This window comes from Monomorium pharaonis, chromosome 1 (assembly GCF_013373865.1).
Source record: "Monomorium pharaonis isolate MP-MQ-018 chromosome 1, ASM1337386v2, whole genome shotgun sequence".
NCBI classification, from domain to species: Eukaryota; Metazoa; Arthropoda; class Insecta; order Hymenoptera; family Formicidae; genus Monomorium; species Monomorium pharaonis.
The window spans coordinates 41,102,163-41,122,349 of NC_050467.1; the positions used below are offsets into that span (position 1 = coordinate 41,102,163).

Below are 20,187 nucleotides of genomic sequence, written 5' to 3' on the forward strand. Positions count from 1 at the left end.
CATTGTCCCGTCGATGCATACGTCGGATTTCTCTGATTAGCCATGTCATAAGAAAATTACAACAGAGTAGAATAGAATTTATTTACTTTTTATTAGAAGAAACTACAATACGCATCTTAAATGCATCCATTAATATTTTAAATTGATAACGGATTAAGATCTATCAACTATCTTGATCTTATTTTAATTCATACAAATTTATAAGAAATTACAATAGAATCTGAAATTAAGAATGTCTTGGGTCTACAATACCAGCTGCAAGTTATCGAAAAATGTTTAAAAATTGAAGGCTTTTTAGAATTACTTTTTTATCTAATCGTAACGACAAAGAATTATAATCATTAATTTGGCTTGTAAAGATTTATACAGATTTATTCAATCTTGATTTAACTTCAATATTATTCTATATAATTAGGTTAATAACTCGTAAATGAATATATGTGGAGTCAAAGAAATCTTTGCACGAATATTTATTAGAGCTTTATTAAATAGCTTTTAAATCTAAAAAGAATTGTGCTCAAATTTTATATAAATACTCAAACGTAATAATAGAACAATCTATGAAACTTTTAATTTGCGGTAATACTTTAATATTGTGGTATTAAAAATTATGATACCACAAATTTAAAATGTGATACATATATCCTTAAATTATGAGCAGAATAATTTGTCAGTCGTTCATCATTGCAGCGAAATTATAAAAATTTCGCGTATCTCTCTCTCTCTCTCTCTCTCTCTCTCTCTCTCTCACCCCTACATCGAGTCCCGGATGCAATTTAGAGATAGTTTATACCGTGCGTCTGGCGTAATTACGCGGCTATAGTGGTAAGTACACCGGGACACGACGATCGCGAACCTCATCCTGGGCGCGGAGCGAAACGCGCGCTCCGTATAAACCTGTGAAATCCGATATTTCTTGATGGAAAACCGGCACTTCCCGGCCAGCACGTCACGAGCGACATAATGTTATTGCGGCGTATCGGATATCCGGGCGTAACTAATATAACCCCCGCACGGACAAGACTTTACGATCCAGGGAAACTGTCATGCAATAAAGATGTATACACAGTTTTGGTAAATAGCATCTGAAATTCAAGATAGTCGCGAGGTAAGGACGTGTCGCGCGGAAATCGACGCTCGGACGGAAAACCGGGTATGCGAATGACTTGAATGCATTTTAAATCGTACGACAGGAGAGACGCTTGACGGATATGTTTTTCGGCGGCTCTCGTTCAACCGTGACTTGCAACTCGCGCAAAGACGCGCGCGGATTCAAAGTACAAGTTAAAGTTCTCCACCGTGTTGACGTTAATAGACTTACGTAATTGTTATTCTTCGCGTTTCGCTGGAATATTCCATCGAGCGAGTGTCAGTCAACATCCTCAACCGCTAACTATTCCAATTTATGCGTTATAACGGCGATGAGGTGGAAGCCACAAGGTAGAGTCACTCAACGTCGCTGGGGGGAGGAGAGAGGGAGCGAGTTTTCTCGCGTGCGCTAAGAAATATGCGCGCCACGGCGGCGGCGTTCTCCGCCGTCGTAATTCGCGGACAGCCAGCCAGCCAGCCAGGTTGTGAAAGATGTTCCGCCGTTTCGGGGCTCGTTACAGAAAATTTCCTTAATTTCGCCGGCGAAATTGCTACGGCCTCTCTGCCGGCCGAGGGGAAAGAGGAGGGAGGTTATACGCCTATACGTCGTCGCGTATCCGAGAATTAAGCTACCCTAACTCCGAGTTAAGGGAGAGAGAGAGAGAGAAGAGAAGGGTGAACGAAGGAGCGATGGCGAGCGTTGGAAGAGCGAGGGAGGAAGGGAGCGAACGAGTGAGACAGCCAGGTCTGGATAGTGGATAGACGCTGTATAGCCCTAGGGCGACTTGAAGTATGCACTTGACGCATGCAACCAGAAGTCTGGCGTTGCACTCCTCCGATCCCCGCGGTCCCACCGCGTCAGGGATTCAACCTCTAGGGCGCGAGACGGGTCTCCCCCCCCTCCCCTTTTCCCATCTAGCACCTCTTTACTCCGCTCCTCTCTTTCTCTCTAAATCTCCGGCAACCTGTTCCAGAGAATCTACCCTATCCTTCGCTCTACTTTCGTTTCTGCTGTCTGACTCGACACGCGCACCGGCTTCCATGGACTCTTTACCTCTCTCCCCTACCACCCCGTCCCTTCGGCCTGTGTACCGTACGACAATTCACGTCAGGCGCACCGCTCGCCGGAATTTATTACAACTTTTAAAGTCGCTGCGCGACGTCCGCGGCGCCTGCACCTCCTCGTCTCTTCACCGTCACGTCAGGCTACACTGTCCATCTACCGACGTCCATTTTGATGACTGACATTTGAACAGCACGGCTAAACGCTGTTTTCTAAAATTTTTGGGGGAAATACTTTTAAAAGACCTTAATATTACCGTTTATCGTGTCGATATCAGATTAATAAGAGTATTAAAAATAGATACTTAATGTATTAATTTTGCATTAAGAATTTACTTATTAATCGTGAGTCGGTTGTCGCGTTAATTATTAATTAATGTTATGCCAATTCACTGCGGAATGTCATTTCTACGTCAAGTTTCCGTCAAATCTGCCCCGGATATATGCTAATCCGAGGCGATGTGGAACGATAAATCGTGGAAATCTTCGACGTATCGTATAAGGCACTTCGCACAAGTTCCCTCGGAAGTTCTCCCACTGGAGAAGCAGAGTTACCCGCTCAAACGTATTACAAATAGCTCGAGGCGACTTTCGGAAAGCCCTCCAGCACCGAATCTCGATTCCACTTAGGGGCCAAATCCGCGACGACGACTGGCCGTCGTAGCCTGAAACAAACGGGCGGTGGGAGCGGTTAAGGTTGGGAGGGGGGGGGCCTTGCGGGGCCCCGGCTCGCGTACGGCGCGGCGGTCCACGACCTCGTAAAACGTCTGGAAACTTACGTGGGTGGAAACGTCAAAGTTAGTGAATGGCCCATTCAATGCACTGTCGCGTCCGGTCGAACCGGTCCCGCGCGATCTCTCGTTGTATTTATTTGGCACGTTCGAGTGGGAAGGGGGTGAGAGGGTGGGGACGCGGAGGCGCGAAGCGGGACGACAGGTCGGCCGCTCGAGCGCGTTTCCCCGCGAAGTGTCGACTTGCTTCTTCATCTCTCGATCGATCCCGTCGTCTCGACAGGAAGAGACGAGGACGACCGAGCGGCGGGAAGTCCCATCCTCGATGCCGATACTCGTATTCAAAGAGGTACACCCAGACTACAGAGAGTGACAAGTCTGTCACTAGTACTTCACTTCACTTCGATTTTCTTTTGCGCTTATCGCGTTCTTGTTAAATAATATTGTTCGACTTATTTTATCAAACGATAATTTGAATGAAGGTTCCGAACGATCAGGTAGCGTTTGTTTTCCGTATGTAAAACAATTTGACAAATCTGTACGAGATTATTTGAGAAATTATCTGAAAGTATTAATTGTATTTATTTCGATTTGTTTCAGGTAAGCGATTATGGCCGTGTGATGCAGCGAAACTTGACGCGACATCAATCAGTGAGTAATTTTAAGTAAATCTCTAAATAACGAATTCTTGAAAAAATTATGCAAGAAAGAATGGAAGAAATATGTCTATACGGTCACTAATTTCGCTAAAAATATTAATACTTGAAATTTGAATCTTGTCGACCGCCGGCGATGGAGTTACGCTGCCCCTGAGTAATTCGCGCATAACTTAATGCTTCAATCAACAATTTAAATTGCGGGCGTAGAAAATGCAGAATGACGAATGCTGCTGTCTAGCTCTAGTGGAAGTCTTCCTTGCCGCCGTGCGAAAACACCTTGCGCCCCAGTTATTGTTTATGCGCAAAATTCGTGCGTCCCACAATCAATTATGGATGAAACCCGGTAAAAAGATACAACGACAACATAATTTGCATGGTCGCCATTTTCGACAACGCTATTTTTATTATGCCAATGTGTGCAGATCGGTGTTGCATAATTTATCGAAAGAACTCGCGACATTTGATATTTGAATATCCCAAATCCGCTGAAGCTGCAAATGAATATTTATAAAGAACATCGACGTTGCGATGGGTTTATTTAAGTGCGTATAACAGGACGCTCCTTTCTTTATTATTGTCGACAATTAGTGTAATGGAACGGGAAATACAGTTAATGATAGTACTAAAAAATTCCATTATGATTTTGATAAAAAATGTAAAAAGTAGATCGAAAGTGAATCGATCATGTAATCAACTAATCGAGGAAATATTTTTGCAGTACGGTATGGTATTACGTAGTATGTTCATATCGATCGAAAATGCCTCTGGGCTTTGTCGGGGAATTCCCGTGCGTGCTTATTTCTAAGGCAATTCGCGTTTGATTTCGCATAGAGGACGGCATTTCAATAGTAACTGTTACACGTCCGAATGGACAGACTGAACAGTCCGACGGACAGTTGTATCAGAGGATCGTGTTGGTAATACCACGGAGGATGCTGACATAATCCATATACGGGAGCCGATAAAGTGTGATGCGTGCCATGTGTTTATTATGCGCGGTGCAACGTTGCGCGCGGAATTAGAACGAGCGTCCGTCGCTGTCGTCGCCGCCGCCGCCGTCGTCGTCGTCGTCGTCGTCGTCGTCGTCGTTGTCGTTGTTATTTACCGATAGCTTCGCTAGACGACGAGCTAACCATATTGTATGGAAATCCATGGTTGGGATACAGATTGCTGAAAGCACTTACCGTGTGGCCGGTTGTATACTCGTTGCTTCAAATCAGAAGCAACAGCCGGCAGTTTCGTTCTTTATCTGCACGTTCAACCTTTAAATTAAATTGGTAGCTTGGGAACGGCACGGATTGCATTTTGGTTTCATTCATTTATTCATTTATTTCAGAGCTTACGACTGCGCTCTGAAGATATCTGATAAAACATCTGTGTATTTTTTGGGAAATAGGTTGTCGTTTATTCATTTGCGTTTGCATTTTATTGCGAAATATTATCCGACCCGAATACACAGCCCACCTAATGTATTTTTTTAAAACTCTAGAGAGAGAGAGAGAGAGAGAGAGAGAGAGATTGAAAATTATTCTGGTTTTACTTTCCCGGTTCTTCTTTACTATTTTCTGTGACACATCTTTTTATAGTTATAGCAAATAGAGAATTGAAAAAATGAGTCTTATTTAGTGTTGGTCCTTATTCGGTTCTGATATCTTAGTCTTCTCGCGGTTATATTTTCTTTCCGATATCACCAGCCTGATCAATTTTACCATTTGTTTTTCTTCGAGATTATGTTATACCGATTAACGAACGCAAGCATGAGCCATACACAACTTTCATTATGTTAGTGAAAGCTTGTTTTACTCGATCGCTGCTTGTAATGCGATAGGCGATCGCGCAACAGCTCGACTGTAAGCGAGGTGCTTATCCTATAACTAAATTTGCGGAATTTCTCAAAGTTCTAAATACGTATTAGTCGACCTAATTCCACCTGCGACGTGTATTCGCGCGGGAACAATTATCGAAATCCTCGCGGATGATTTATAACAAATTCTGTCCGGGAAACACCGCAAACAAAAAAAAACCCACCGCGTTTTTTTTTTTTTATGTCGCTTCCCCTTCCATTCCCGATACGTTCATTCCGAAAATGTTGAAAGCATATCCAGAATTGAAACAACACACGACAAAAGCACGGACTTTGCTTTATGCTTGCGAAATCAATTTGATTGAAACGCGGCGTTTCAGTAGTATTTCATAGCAGTTGTACAACGAACGTATTTGCATTTGTCCGGCCGCGCCAAAACTCGGTGAAAAATTTAATCTGTACCTTTGTTTATGAATTTGTTTTCGATCGAGCGACATTTGCTTCTCGATGGCTGATTTTATCGTGTATCGTTACACAAGTTTTGTCGTGAAACGTTCACACTTCCGCATAATTCTGGATTGACAATTTATCCCTAAAACTCATTCCCCGTATCGATCGACAAACATTCGTTATCGTTTAACATTAACATCGTAGCAGTATTACTTAATCCCTACGTCATTAACGGCATTACTTAATCTCATAAAGTGCGTACCACGTTTGTAACATAGACGTGGGCGGGTTATTTCGGTAACAAAACAGATTTCGTTAATAATTCTCGCAACGCTAATCTCACATATTAATATAGCTTCCAAGGGAAGACGTGGATATATCGTAGATTATCACGAAATATTGACAAATCACCGTTACATCAGATAATCTAGTGCCGTCCCGTTCTATAATGGTTATTAAGCTCATAAATTGTCAGACAAGTGTAACGATACCTAGTTTATGCGATTCTATATATTGACGCAGATATAAGAATCGATTAATTAGATATTGCGAGAAGCAGCACTTATAATGGAGAGGGTAAAAACTCCGCCGCGCCGCTACGATGTCCGATAAACGGTGTTTCGCCAAAAAAAGGCCGAGTCTTCCTCAAAATCCCTCGTGCAATTGCGGCGCCTATCGATGCAATTTATGGTACGAACGAGCCACGCTTCAAGATCGATTTCGCACGCATCGTGCATCGCAGATAATCAATTACTTCCGCATAATAACAACCGTCCCTCCGCGCCTCGTTTACGTGCAAAATATTCTCCATGTCTGGCACGTCCAACCTTTGAGCGAGGGATTAAAAAAAAGAGTCAGAGACGAGAAGAATTTTTACGAGTATGTGAGAGTCGCGTAAGAATGATCTCTCTCCCTCTCTTTCTCTTATGTCCAAGAAAATAGTGGAGATGCTTTTGATAGCCTCTATTAGTCTCTCAACGTTCCAACGCTTAATCTTATTTGCCTGACAGAGACTTTTATTGTGCCACGAAAGTGTTAAAATTAATTAGAAACGCCGCTAACGCTCGCCTTCCGTCGACAGTTAATGGCTGTGCCGGCGACGTCGAGATTGTCGAGTTATCTCTTAGTTTAGCCGGAAGCGCGACGACCACCTTTTACACTAATGAGTAGCACCTCCATGAGGCGACCAAATGTACCGAAGCGGTAACGGGCATGCGTGTCGTTTCCACGGCAATTCGGATTTTCGATGCTTGAAATGCGTCACTCCGAGATATTTCGTCGTTTCACGCTTAGGTTAGTGTATCGAAAATAAGAAATAAATGTAGAAAAAGTTAAAAATATATTTTCAAAATTTTAATACACAACCCACGATTTTTCGCAAAATTTTCACTAAAATTACAAAGAAGTATTTATAGAAAAAATAATATTTTTTGTTTTCAGAATATTATCTTTATTTTTACAATATTAAATATTGAAATTAGGATTATGTAGCGTTATATATTAAACAGATATTTGGTTACATGGTAAAATTTTGTATAATTTTATTTTAAAAAAATATTCTCTCTCATATTCTTATTATTTAACAGTAATTTTCATGAGTTAAAAGGAAAAAAATATTTCATAGACACATAACAATGTGTTTAAATTAAGAATTAAAATTTTTTTATACTATTATTATCTCAACAATTTAACATATAATCGTTTGTGCTCTTTAGCGCTTTAGTTACTGTTATAATGCTGAAATAAAAATTTTTTCTGAACAATGTTTTTTCTGAAATGTAAAATTATCAAATTCTTTAAAGAAGATTATATTTGAATTATATTTAAGCAAGAATATAATTTCTTATATAAAACAATGATTGTTAAATCAGGAATGTATTGGTTTTACATAATGTTTATTTTTGTAGAATTAGCGATCTGTCAAGAAATCCATCTGTACACGAGCGAATACTTTCTTGTACAGATAATAGGTAAAAGGAATGTTCTTTTTGTGAAAGCATTTATTTTTTCATCGAATTTTCCGATCCATTATTTTATGGCTTTATATATGTTAGCATACAGATACGTATCTCTTCTATTTCGAGGAGAGACCTTCCAATAATCGGTCTTCAACCTTTGCCAACATAATCAGAACTTTCCGCCATGGAGCCTCCCCGGTGAAATTTGCATATCGCATCATCTCGCAGCTTCCCTTCCAAGGGGAGTCACCGCTACGAAGTACCGGCGCGACGGATCGCGTTGAAACACCTTGCACGCAAAGGGATTTTGGCCCGTTACGACCGTATCGCTGTGATGTCGCGTCGAGCACTGTGCCGAGAGATGCGGCTTAAGCCGCATTAAAACGACTCCGAGTTGAATCGCACGTAATCGCGAGCGATACTTTCCGCGACGCTGCAATCCGCGGGAGCGCATTGTGAATAAATTGCGCGTGTCTGCGCGTTGCATTTGCAACCTGCGTGATTTCAATATCCACGGGGACAAGTCCCCCGTTCATTAATTATTCTTTTTGTCGCTCGTCTGCCGAGATTTTTCAGAACCCCTCTTTTTTTTTTTTTTTTTTAATATTCCGCGAACGCAAAGTAATCTCGTTCGACGGGAGGGACGTACGCAAAGTGTTGAACGTTACGAGGCGACGCTCGTGGCCGTCAGTGTCGCTCGCCTCGGTTAATAACCCGATGCGAACAGGGTGCGGTTTTCCTCGCACGTATCGAATAAATTATCGCTACGCGGAGGCTCGCAGACTCGCCAGGACGTGAAGCGGAGCGAAGCGGACGCGCGGCCGAGAGGGAATAGTGAATGAATCGATAAAGCGAGGTGTGTGTGTGTGCGTGCGTGCGTGCGTGCGTGGGCCGTACGCGACCGTGCGTCTACGCACTGTCGTTCCCGATCGTTTTCTCTTTCCGATTCCTACAATCCCGCTGTATTTGGAATTCCGCGTAGGACTGGTTTTCACGTTTCGTCCCTCGCTCCGCGGCGCGCCTTGAATCGCCGCGGCGGTGTCCCTCCTTACCCCGTAACCTGAATAAACGCGGCGAGGGCGATTTCACCCAACCGTTCCGTATCGTTGATAAATCGCGCGAATATTGACGTCATTACGCGAATCGTACTGAGCCCGATCCCTTTAAGCTGCTTATTACCGCCGACGGTAAAATAATTAAGCAAACCAAACCTTCGAGGTTATCTAAGGATATATCTGAGAGGGGGATGATCATTGAGATGTGCGAGCAGTTCTCTTATGAGCTTAAGGATAATCACTACTAAATCGAATTCGTTGATTCACGAATATTTACGTTTAATTGCTTCGATTTATTTACGAAAACGAATGATATAATGACAGTCAGATGTAACTTGTCTATAAATAAATCCTCGCCATCGCGCCGGATGCTTTAATGCTTAATTCATATGAAGGCACATTTCCCTTCGACCTAGTTTAGCAATAAATTTTATAACTTCACTCGATAAATTTACAATTTCGAGTGAGAAATAGATATTTGCAATATTTAAAACAATTGTATACATGTTTGGGTTTTATAGATTGTAATATATTTTATTTCTTCGGACTGTGAATATTTTCCGAAGGGTAGCGTTTGGGAATTTTAACATTCAAAACATGCATGCGCGTGTGGATATGTGTTTCACGTCGAAATCTTAATATTTGAGAATAAGCGATCCGTATCCCAATATCGCTGCAAGTATTTCATAAATTATTCCACCGCCGCCGGATTCGCCTGCCGTAATCTCTTGACATTTAACACGGCGTGGATGCGCGCGAGGTAGCTCTAGAACTAGTTATTATGGGGGGAAGTTTCATAAATTTCAACAGGCTAAATCTTTCGCCAACTTCTATTCTGGTACGCTGATAAATAATTCAGCTGTGCTTGAGCTGTAACGCGCCGGGCACATTACTTAACCTGTTTATGTCGAGAAAGACTGCCGGCTATCTTTGCCCCGGTGTAAATAATAAATTTCATGCCCGGTGATTGACCCAGAGACCCAGAGAGAACACAGCGAAGGGCTCTCTTTTTGGATTATCCGTTTTATGGACCATTCGACCGGAGAAAGATCGCTACTCGTGCCGATGAGAATGCGATGAGGAGCAACGTGAGGATGGAAGTGAGAGCATGACGAGTATAGAAAGATAATGTATTCCGTAACAGAGTTGGGTGTAAACAACTTACGATAACCTCGGTTTATGCCGGGATTATGTAAATTATTTTCTTACGCATGTAGCTCTCTTCTCTTATATAAGCAATGCATTATTTAAGGTGCTTACGGGGGGGGTCCGTGTTTTCCCCTCTGTTTCTTCTTTTCAGAACGAGAGATAGCTTCGGCGTTCGATGTTCAATGTTCCGCGTTTCGCGGAAACTATCGGCACGGTGACACTTTAAGGAAACGAGGTCAGATATCGAGGTGTGATACCTTTGCACTGTTACGGCCTTCCATTTACATAGTCACGTTATTATCGCCGGCGGCGAATGTGCATATCAAAGGAGAAACAAACTCTCTTTCAACTGAAGATTTCTATTCGCGTTGCCCCGTCGTCTTCAATTTCTCCTTTCCTCTTTGCTGCGCGCTACTGACAGAATCACATCGTGGCAATATAAAGGTCTCTTCCACTATATTATCGCTACTGTATGACGTGTCGTGAGCACCCTGTCGCGCACAAGGGTATCAATTCCGTGTGCAAATATTTATCGGCGCGGAAGGAATCGCCATCGTGGGGAGAAGACAACGAGAGGAACGGGAGGAGAACGGAGTAGAGATTCGGTTTGATTCGCGTTTGGTACCACAATCGTCGTTCCCAGGGGAAGAGGAAAGCGTATCGAGCAAAAGCTGCCGTTTCCGCAACAAGGAGACACTCGTGAGAGAAAGAGAGAGAGAGAGAGAGAGACGTAGGAAAGCTCGACTTGTGCGTCGAGCAATCACCCCGCTGTTGCATTTCCACGGTTGTATGAATGCGACGCCATCGTGATCATAATGGAACCAACCTCTGTGTTTCTTCGAGAGATAAGTGTAGTGTCGCATCCAAGTGCGATGGAGCACACCAGGATGAAGTAAATAAACTGGGGAGAGCCACGCTCTCGCCTATCAGCATTGCTTCAATGAAAGCGTTGGTTAACAATAATATTATCGTCTAATTTGCAGAAGCAGCAAACAAATCTGAATGATGATATCCTCATACACATGAATTTGTATTTTGTATAAATAACTCCTGTGAAAAGGAAAGAAATGAAAAATTACTGCCTATTACGGCAATTTTGAGTGTCATTTTGTTAGACGTTCATTTTTCCTTATCTTTTAGAAAACTTAATTGTTGTAAAATTAGAAATGACATTATAAAAAGTGCTATATTATTTTAAGAGACTTTCTAGTTTGTATTTATGTTACAAAGCTTTTGTTTTTTATTGAAGAAATACAATCCAAAAACAAAGTGATATCATACAGAGTTATGCGACATTAAAAATATATTACACTTGTTTCACATAAAAAGCAATAACATTAAGTAACGCTTCCATTAATTAATTGACGCGGTTAAAATATAAAATAACTCGGCGGAGGTGAGATAATTTCGATCACAGTCCGCGAATGGAGTGGTAAACGCAACAGCGATGAAGCGCCATCCATTATACCGCGGATAATAACGAATTAATTGCGAGAGAATAAATTTACGATAAACATTATCCAGTAACTGGCAATTCGCTTACTATGCAGTATTCATCGAAAATTGCGTCACGACGTAATTTTTGCGAGTGAGCGCCGCAATCGGATCCCCGCGATCGCATATATAATGCCAACGATATAACTCCGGGGCTAAAAATAAATCGATATGTCGATATGAGAGAAAAGAAGCACCGTCTGCAAATACAGAACCCCAGTACAGAATGTGGGCTTCAAAGAACCCGGATATCGAGAAGGACGGAGAATACGCGCCGCGTACATATTTGCGGCGGCATTTGTGCATCATATCTCGATAAGTATACACACACCGGTGGTCCCTCCCCAGGGGAGTCACGTCCATCTCGCAGTCGTCACGTGGAGGTTGAAGGATCAAAGGGTCAGTGTTTCTCTCTCTTTCTCTCCTGATCTCGTCTCGGAGCCGTAGAGTTTCTACCTCCTCGCGGCGGCACGTAACTGCGACAATAGTTTACACATGTGTTCCCTGTTACCGTCCGCGCGGCATCGAGACCACGCCATAAAACCCCTCGTAGTATAGCGAAAGCTTATATCGCCCGTTACTTTTGCCGCCGGTCTTTTCTAGCGCGCGCCGGCGACGGCGACGGGCATCTGTGTGGCGTACAAGGGGGTCCGGGACAAAAGTTTACGACTTCGCGGCGCGAGGACAGGAAGGCGCGACGGTACATTAAAGCTGCGAGATAAGTCGCCTTTAAGACGGGATTGCCCATCCGGAAGAGCACCGAGAGCTGTAAGGATGGAGGAAGGGGCGAATAAAAAGATTTACACGCCGCGCGCTTCCGAAAGCGCCCGGTTATAATTCCGCGTCGTCGCGATACAAGTTTTTATGTAACGCGCGAACAGCACGTAATTTCTCACCGATAAACGACGTTAAGAGAGCGCGCGCCCCTCCCCCCCCCCTCGGAAAGTATTCCGCCGCTTAATTAATGAAAGCGATGCTGTTTAACTAACGGACTTAGCTCCACGGTAACTAGTCGCCGAGTCCAGCTGCGGGAACTTGCTGCAAACAGTTTGGTGCTCACATATTTATTTGACGTCACGAATACATCTCTTCGTTTCCGTACACGCGCGCTACATACGTACATCGTTTGATACATAACGCCGGCCGTTGACCGAACTTATCGCGTTTTCATTCGCAAAGGGACTAATTTTCTGGCCGCCGAGTCCGGAAACTCGTGGTGCATGAAACCGCGTGATATTATGCACGGTATGTCATAGATCAGACTGTTTACTGTTATCGTACCGGTAACGTAACCCGGGAACCTACGATATGCAGATTGCGGAACTTCCGCAGAATCGCTGCACGTGCATCGCGTGTTGTATCGGGTATTAATAACCCCGTGTGTCGCGTCGTCCTCGCGTCAGAGCGCCCTCCGCTCTCCCCCCTTTCAAAACTTTTCATTTATCGGAGCTCTGCGCCACCGGAGACTTGGAGCTTTGCTTCCTCTCCAAAAAACAATTCGCCGTTGCCTATCGCGCTATCGTCGGGCGACACGTAACACACACCGCGCCCGGCGCGCTACACGTAAGGAGGAGCGTAATACATGAGAAGAACGAGACCTTTCTTCGCGCTATGAATGCAATACGTGGCATAATGTGCTACGGGCCGAGATAAATAAATTATTAACGCTCCGCATTCGCGCCGCCGCGTCATTGCCGGGATAAGAAACCACCGGCTGGCCCATTATTGCGGCCGCGTTCTCTCTAAGTTTTTAATATTTCGCGGCGGCCGCGTTAGCGCCGAGTCAATTAGATTTACGGCACCATAAATCTCCATCGGGGCGCGAGTCCAATTGCAAATCGCTGCCGCGAGAAAGGATATCGATACAATGCGGCAAATGCCCAGAAAGGGCATTAAGCCCGGAGGGCTGGCGCGCGAAGAGCGATACAAATATCAAACGATGACGGCCATTAATCTCTAATGTCCCGTTACTTTTGTCCGTGGCGCTCGACCGTTTCAGGCATCGACACCGTGAGCGTACACATACCAACCGTGACCGACGACGTGCCTGTCCGACGACGTCGGAGACGTCTTCCTTTCTCTCCGAGCAACGCCGAACGCTCGTCCGCCACCTGCCGCGAACTTTTAAGACAATGCGCCGATACGCCGCGGGACAATTTAACATTTGATTTCGTGAGGAGTTATTTTCTTCAGAGATTGACCGCAATGTGCGAATACGCAACGTTTCATCAATATTGGAAAATGTCTCTCAATATTATACGTGCGCGCATTAAAGTTAAGTAAAATATTTTTAAGCATTTTCCAGATTTTTGCAAACATTTTATTTTCAATATCGATATCTTGCGTTATTTTTAAACGTAACAGTTTTTTTTTAAGGATATATGTTAAAATAAAATAAAAAACTACATTTCAGTTCTGCTTACGTAAAAATTGATATATTGACAGCGATATGCACGGCACCGTTCGGCTTTCGTTGCGTCACCCGACAAAAATTGCCGGATAATCATAAATACGCTTCCTACCGATCATTAATCGCGAGCGCACGGCGAGTTATCTTTGAGTTCGGTATGTCGAAAATGCGGGGAATTGAAATTCCTGAATTATAGTGCCGCACGATGGTGTACCGCCACCTCGTCTATATTTCGTTTCGTGACACAACAGAGGGGGGAGGGGGGGAAGCGTGTAAGGTACAGCACGATGAAAAGGGCCACGGAGGCACGGCGAGACGGTACCTGCGTGCGGGAAGATTTATGAAATTCTCCTCACACGACGCGACGAAGAGGCAGCGTAGACCCGGGCGATAAATAACGTTTCACCTCGAAGACACGCATGCGAGCGAGGTGGCGTTATCGATGCAAATGTGCAGGCTCTTTTGCCGCACCTACTACTGACGAGAGGATATACGTGATCGCGCGTGTTTACGTAACAACGGCGCTCCGAACGAATTCACCGAAAAACTCGCTCCGCGACGTGTAATCTCGCTAATTAATTTATTGCCAAAAATTAACCGCGACACGCGGCTGCCCACTCGATAACTCACGGCAATCTCACGCCGTATTTTCGACGTAATAAATTGCATCTTTAGCATGATGCCTGCACCCGAAAGTGAAGGGATTGACCCGAATTAACGGACACTTTCGTAATCGGCGACTCACGGGTTTTTTTTTTCTTTCTTTATCAATCGTAGTACCCTAAAACGCGGACACGAATACATCTTAACAGAATAGTTAACCGAAGTGTTGACGCAATTCGCGGTTTTTATACGATACTGCTAAACAAAAAAGATGCGAGGCAGACGCCGCTCTTTTGGCTCGCCGGCGATCGGTGACGTTGCAATTAAGCACGCTGTGCTTTTTAATTTTTTTTTTTTTCTGCACTGTAACACGATGCAATACGCTGACGTAAGTCCTTCTTTACGCATCATCATCATCATCACCACGCGGACGCCTACGGTGATTATAATTTCGTGTAATTGCTTCGTTTATTAGCTTCTCCCACATGTCCGGCTATTTATAGGGGAACGAGACAAGACGGATATATGTTGTTCGGTGATGATGTATCGGCGACAAGTAATGGGTCTTGTCGCGCGGTTCCGATGTTGTCAATCGCGAGGAATCATCTCCTGCATCTTACAAACGCGCCTCATCTTCCCCTTCTTTTTCTCAACTACTATTAACTCTTAATGGACTGTTTCGCAATATACCTCGCGGAATCTCGCCTCGAACTCCGCCACGCCGCTCGTTCTTCCACTTCTACTTCTTTTTCGGCAATTCCTCTCTGTGCCGAAATCCTTAGTTAAGACCGTGTCCGATTGGGTCGATCGTCGTCCTTCGATGCCTCTTTCATCTAATTGGTTTCTTCCATTTCGCCTTATACGTTCCGCATCCCCCTTTTCGCGAAGAATAGCACCCCGTAGAATCGTCGAGGTTACGACGTGCGTGAAGATTGGTCTGTTTTGAATTTATAAAGTCGCGTCTCGCGCGAACGTGCGAAGGAACGAGCGAATTCGCGGCGCTTTAAAAGCACTGATGTATTTGTGGCTACATTTTTCTGGATTGAAAGCTTAGATATGTAACTGCAAACTCCACTTCTGAATAGCACCAGATTGAACTGCAGCGGAAGAAAAACGCCCGAAGAATTATTCTTTTGCTCTCTTGCTCGCCATTATCGCGTCTGTCAGCGTTATTCAGCGGAGCGCAAATTCGCGATTCATGCCCGCTCGGTGCCGGGGCTGCAAAACTTATTTGGCGATAACGCTCGCGTAGTCTCCTAAACGATGCATTCACTAATCCGCCGCTGTCTACGGTTATTTCCGGTCATGCAAGAAACTTGGTCGTTGTCCAGAGCGGATACAAGAGCCCCTAGTTTCATGCATTTCATCGGTGATCGCGAAGGATTAAATCACGGAACGGGCTTTTGTACTTCCGGCACCGGCGCGTGTTCAATCGAAGGCGCGATTTACGCATGTCCAGCGACTTTGACCAGAATAACGGGATTTTCCGTCAAATTTACGTGCTACGTGAATACACAACTTAAATTAATAAAGCTCAATTAATTTTAAACATTACAAATGTATTTATTTAATAAATTTATATAATATATATATATAACGAGAAAGGTAAGGATACATTTAATTGCAGACTGGCATAGAAAGATTCTATAGAAAGATCTTTGTATTGTGTTCCTTTGTAATGTATTAAAAAAAAATTTTTGATAACGCTTTGTACGCCTCGTTTGAGATGATCTTTCAAGATTGCTTCCCCGTTTCTTTTTTTCTTTACACGATGGATTTACTTGTACGTGCCGCGTTGACGAGTCTACGTTGATGAGTCGCGCGATGCTAGAAGTTTCATTTTACGCAAAGAGTTTTCTCAGAAAGATGCTCTCATTAAGGGAATTGGGTTGCTATGCGACAATGAGCCGGAGCGAGCGTGATGAAAGCCTCGCGTACAATTCCCTAAAGGACAGCCTGCAACAAAATGCACAATCCGTTCGTGCGTGCTTTCCTCTAAGGACTTCGTAACACGAAACTCGAAATTCCGCGCTTTGCCTTTAGGCGGCGATGGCTCAGCTATTACGAGACAAATTTGAACTTGCTTGAATCATGAGAAACTCGAAAATCGCGACTCGGGGCGAGAATCACTCGGGCGGAAAAACGCCCCCCCCCCTCCGCGAACGCCTCTTAAACGCTAAGGTGTAAGGTGCGTTGCTGGGTGAAACAACGTGGTTTCGTGACGTGCTTATTTCAGGGCACCGTTCAACATTCTCGTGCTTACCTAAGACGCGAAGTGAACCGCCAGCGCCGCAAGAACTTGAAACGAGCCTTTGAATTATACCGACGGGTGAGAGCGACGCGTCTTTACGACTTGTTGTTCGCGAAATCGGCGGCTTACAATTTAGGGACAGGGGGAATGCGGCGGCGAGAAAAAGTGCGACCGCCATAGTTTCTTTCTTCTTAAAAGAGGGATAATTTTGGCCCGTCTGTTAAAACGCGACGTGCTGTTATAACGTTGCGATGTAATGGTCGATGTGTTGCGATTGTGTGGTCTGCGGCGGGTTTCGTCGCGAGAGTATTTGTAGACGATCGTTGGTTTATTTCCAATATTTTACAAATAACGAAAACGATGAAAATTTTATCCTTTGGATATCCTTTCTTATTATTTGTCAGACGGGTTCCGCCTAGAGGCAGACGCATTGAACAGCGCAGTAGATGCGGTGCGGAAAAATAAATATATACCCGCCGCACGAGAATGCTCAAGAAAATTGAAGCAACCAGCTGCGAGATTTCCGCCGTACAGTGCAGTCATTTCTCAAATATAAAGCGTCAATATTTATTCGGGAGCCACTGGCCGCCAATGTGTTTATTATAAAGCGTCTTGTATACGACGGGACAGGAAGCGGCGCATAGCAGGCTCGATCTTCCGTAAAGTTCAAAGTGGAGGAAAAAAAAAGGATCGATAAGCCGTGCTTTAGTTTTGTGGTACTAGCCGCACGATTAACTTCACGGCGCTCGTGTCCTCTCTTTTCTCTCGCCAATTTCTATCGTGTGCGTAGGAAAACTGCAATATTACATTTTATTGCGCTCAAGCGCAATTTCGAGCTCATCGAGATGCGTGATCGATTGTACAATAAACTTTAATCGTCTGTCTGTAAAACTTATCTTACATATCCCTGTAGAAAAATTAACTTACACCTTTACATTTTAAATATAACTAGATACATATCCGAAGATTATTATTTATTTGGAGACTGTGCCGCCTCGAAGGAAATATTTTTCTTTTCCACGGGCGAAATTATTGTTATCGAAAAAGTCTTGAGAAATTCCTCGTTTTCGCAGCGACCTCGTGAATTTGAAAACAATTTGCCGGAGAAACGAGCACAGGACCAAGAAAACTTTTATTTCCGCATGATCGGGCTTGATTTCTTACCATTATCAAAAGAAAAATTCAAAGTTACTATGATTGGAGAGAATTTACGATCCGATATTGATTGTAGCATTGAGTTTGAGATACAGCCCGTGCAACATTGCACCGTTTTATCTAACTAAATATTTGATTTATTTCTCACATTGCATACGGTATCGAATGTTTGATTAAGAAACGATAATTGCCGCTACGTAAAACGTGAATATATCGCGCTGATTTACGTTGATACCACTTTATTAAAGTCCCGCGCTTATATCCCCGGCCGATATCCACAAAAGAGTAACGTGCGGTTATTTGAAACAAAAATTACGTAATACGGCTACAGCCGCGCTAATAAATTCAGCCGGTGTATAAGCCGGAATATTATCTCGCGTTTATCACGAGGGCGCAGCGGCGCATCGTATTTAAGAGTTAAAGTTAAACGGAGCATCGGGAATGCTTTATATTCGTTCTCGAAATATAGCCGAGTGGCAAACTTTTAAAAGAGTTCGATTCTATTGTAGGGGGATTCCTGAGGCGAGCCTCGCAGAGTTTTGCGTAATGCGGTGGTATTATCAATGAATTCCCGGGGGGTGCCGCGCGCCGATGAGTTCTTTCCTTAATTTGTAACCACTCGCTGGTAACGTCGTAATGTTGTACTTGAAATTAGCCTCTCGAGTTCAGATGTTTTCTCTCTTCGGCTTTTATACACGGTAGATAACGGCAAAGTTCGTTATTTCTTAATCGTATTGATTGCGCCGCGCTCTTTAGCACTATTTTCGTTATCGCGAAAGCTCATTATCAGTTATAGTAAGATACCATCCCCCAAACAACAATGCATTCGCTCGAATTAATGCGGATTCTCGGATTCCAGAACGAATTTCTCGTTGAAACGCGCCATTATTATCGCGTCGTTCTTGTTACCGCATTCTTTTTTCCCCTCCATTTCAATATCTTTACCGAATCTTTTTCTCCCCTCCCCTCTCTCCTTTTTCCTCCGATTGTAGGTTTTTCAATCTTTTCCAATTTCAAGATCCAATTCTTCGCGACACAGGTAAACCTTGAGCGTGCCCAAAAGCGCTCGCCGAGAGACGAATGTGACGTTTGAACGTATAGAAAATGGCGCGAATGTTCCTCCCCCCGCTTTCCCATCCATCCTCGTCAGTTTGTTCTACATTTGCGACTTGCCATTCTCGTTCTCTATATCGCATCTAAAACGACCGAACTTTGCCTATGCGCGAGACTTCGTTCGTTGTTTGCTGTTTGCAGTTGTCAGTGCACTCGCAAAATTGAGCAAAATTTGTCCGCCTGATTAAGAGATTGTTATTCCAAATCTCAGTTCTTAAGCGCGTTGTTGTTGCTTATACTAAAGTTACATTTTTTTTCTAGCCAAGTTTAATGCCTTTTAAAAAATTTCAATTCTGAACAGAATACGACGATTAAATTCGTATTTCGGGATATTTCAGGCTTTTTTGTCTAAGCCAAACATTCGCGTACGCATTTGAAATTATTTTGCAAAATGTAGAGTAAGACGTGAAATTTATTCCATTTTGTGGCGCACTTTTTTATACGCTGCGCCAACGTACGCAGGCAGGTAATTTCCACGCGAGAATGTCGAGAAGCTGTCTCTTCCGCGCCGCGAAGAGTCCGATATTCGAAGCTGATATACAGCGTTATGCAAGCGACGCGACAAATGCTGTTATTAAATTCCATTAGGACGATGATGCTCCAGTAATAATTATCGTTATCAAAGGCACGGGGCGGCGGCAAAGCGGTTAAATCGTCGTCATGATATTACGGTTCACGATTCTCTGCCGGCGTAATATTCCCCGCGGGATGTCGTTTCGTTCTCCCCGAGCGCCGAGTTCTCTTTCGAGACATAAGTATTTCCGAGTTGTCGTGAAAAATGCCCCGATAATGCAAGCGGGAAACATGCCCGAGGAATCGTGCGCATGTTATATATGTTTATAAATTTCCACGTCTCGGTAGGAAAATTTAAAAACTATTCCAGCGCTGCGAAAACTGCGTTTTATTTTCTTAGCAAACTTCAGAACAAAAAACCACCAAATGCTAATATTGACGATTCTGCGTTTGTTTAACTATTCTAAAATAAATCCTCGGCCTTTAGTCAAATGGCAATAAAATCCAATTTTTTTCCGTCGTTCATGTATGCTATTTTACTGCAATGAATTCCTACAAAAATTATTCATTAATTTTCAACGCAAACGTAAAAATTAATTTCTTTAAAGAGGTTCTCTCTAGTCTTTTCACGAGTTATAAAAAAATTAATCAAATTTTGGAATTAAAACATAAACCTTTTCTGTATCATTTT

General features: G+C 43.5%; 1 protein-coding gene and 1 long non-coding RNA gene across 9 annotated transcripts in view; both read left to right on the forward strand.

The window, feature by feature from the left end:
* The window catches only part of LOC105837990 (fat-like cadherin-related tumor suppressor homolog), a 343,441-nt gene that overhangs the window by 179,711 nt on the left and 143,543 nt on the right, over positions 1-20,187 (forward strand). The window lies entirely within an intron of this gene.
* Positions 1-20,187, forward strand: part of LOC118644577 — a 94,628-nt gene that overhangs the window by 44,743 nt on the left and 29,698 nt on the right. Inside the window, exon 2 of the long non-coding RNA XR_004962341.1 lies at positions 3,483-3,533. This is a non-coding gene — a long non-coding RNA (uncharacterized LOC118644577). The remainder of the gene's footprint in view (positions 1-3,482; positions 3,534-20,187) is intronic.